Source organism: Corvus brachyrhynchos, unplaced genomic scaffold, assembly GCF_000691975.1.
Source record: "Corvus brachyrhynchos isolate BGI_N302 unplaced genomic scaffold, ASM69197v1 scaffold245, whole genome shotgun sequence".
In the NCBI taxonomy this organism is placed as follows: domain Eukaryota; kingdom Metazoa; phylum Chordata; class Aves; order Passeriformes; family Corvidae; genus Corvus; species Corvus brachyrhynchos.
Window position 1 is genome coordinate 4,413,492 of NW_008238988.1, and position 2,366 is coordinate 4,415,857.

A 2,366-nucleotide genomic window follows, 5' to 3' on the forward strand; every position below is an offset into this window, starting at 1 on the left:
TTAAGAGCTAAACACAGATACGTAAAATTCCCCTTATATTAAAAATCAAGATTCTGATGGGTAAAGGTAAAACGTTGTCACTGACAAGGAAATCCTGAGAATATTGATAAGAGAACAGCACAAGGAGACTTAAAGACTTTGACTTGGTTAACCTATGAAAACAAGGGGTCAAGAGGGGATCCGATTGCTCTAATTACATCAGGAAGGGAAAACAATCATTTAAACCAAATGGAAACACTAGAACCAAAAACAAATTACACAACCAGGCCACGAACATCGTGAGGATGGGAATTCAGCAACTGCTTGAGACCTCAAGGAGGTTCTCCATGAGCTCTCCCACAGAGATGGAGAAAGAATAAATGGATCGAGTTTCACCTTGGAAGTAGTTGTGTTATGAAAGGCATCCACAGCACGGATGGGTGCTAAAAACAGAGAAACTAAACTTGATTTGGGTTGCTGCCACAGCTTTTGGAGTGCGGAGCGGGATGAAGAATTACCTCCTCCTGCCACTCTGTCTTCTGCTTCCTCCCCATCCCTCCAGGACAGCACAGGGGGAATTCACACTATTTACTCAGGCACATCACTGGGGTATGACCAGGGAACTAAACTTGGGAGCTGAAGCCTCACAAAGTCAATGGTGAGAGGTGGGTGCCTTGGCAGCAGCGCGGGAAAGGGATTAGGAGACACCAAGTTTGATGCTTAAAATAAAACGCACGTCCTCTCCCCCGTGTCCTCGCGCTTAAGGGTCTTGGGTGTAGCTTAAACACAGACCAGGCCATCACTGCTGAAATTCACAGGGAATTCCAGTTCCTAAGGGATTTTTTTAGCCCCGGGTTTACAGCAACCAGGGTCAAGAATGATGAGACCTTTTTGAGCCATAACCACCAAATCTCCAACAGCAAGAGCAGATGACGCAAACAAAAGCTGTTACCGAGCTAACCAAGCAATACCACAGCTTTATACAGGCTTAAGCAAGTCCTTCCCTTTTCTTCAAGGGGTGTCAGAAACAAAGCAGTCATCAGGTCTGTAACAAGGGTTTTGTGACAGTAGGGGATAAAGGATCAAATTAAAATCTCATTGTGTCCTTCAGATCCTACTGCTGCTATTTCTGAGAGCAGAAAGCATCTTCTTGAGAGCAGCTAGAAAAGTGGGGTGGTAGGAAAAAAAACTACCAAAAAAGGTATTTGGTAATAACTCTACCAGAGAATTAAGTGTTTCTCTCCAATCCCCAACCTTTCACTGCTGCAGTTACACACAAAAGTTATTTTAATCACAGTATGCAGAAAGCAGCATCAGCATATGAGGCAAGAGAAAAAATATGTGGTAAAGCAAGTTGCATGGCCTGTTCGCGGGCAGAAATTACAGCGCAGTTACAGGCAAGAGGTCCACGAGGCAGAGAAACACTTCCAGCCCAAGCCAAACAGGAGAATGATAGTGATCCACCGAGAGAAAAGGCAAGGAAAATACCTGAAAGGATGTGGAAGACAGGAACTGAATCCCTTCTCAACTTTTGCAGCAATCAGTTCAGACTGCCCAGTGAGAGATTTTTGCCTTGTCATAGGTAAAGAGATGTCAAACAAAATAGTTCTGTCGACTAAATACCATTTGTGTTGGTGGACAGAAGCAGCAACGGCAACGCTAAAGGAATGGGGGAAGGGAGAATTTTAAACAGAAAAGAGCTACAGCAGGGTATCAGCTCAGCTCCTCTTCCACAAAGAAAGAAATGATCCTTGAGGTTTTCTAACAGTGACCTCAAAATACACAGCACAGCCTTTGGGGGAGTGTGGGGGAAGAAAAGTTATAAAATGACAAACCTAAAGCACGGGTGGATGCACATCACTAGAGAGCAGAACTGGTAATAAAATGACAAACCTAAAGCACACGGGTGGATGCACATCACTAGAGAGCAGAACTTGTCACTGTCTAATGCAGAAAAGATGCTCAGCTACGTTATTCTTAATAACCACCTACTCAATTAAAATACTTCATCAATCGAAGGCAGCCGGGTACAAAAGGTGTAGCCTTGCCGCCTTAACTCCTCTTTCCTTCTCAACAACTTGCACGCTGGAAGAAGGGAGTAAGCTGTGAGTAGAGAAGAGGTGAGGGGACATTAACACCTCCAGGGTTAACAGAGCTGCACACAACCCATACCGGAGCCGTACCAAAGGGCACAGGCAACCTCAAAAATAAAACACCGCTGACAACATCACCTACGAAGGTGGAGAGCAGCATTTGCGAGCATGTGACACCGGTACAGGCACCTAAGCCGGGCCAGACCGCGGTAATGAAGCGCAATGCTCATTAAAGCTCGTACGGCCACCCGGGCGCTGCAGCATCCGCCTCTCGCCAAACCTCACCCGGGGCTC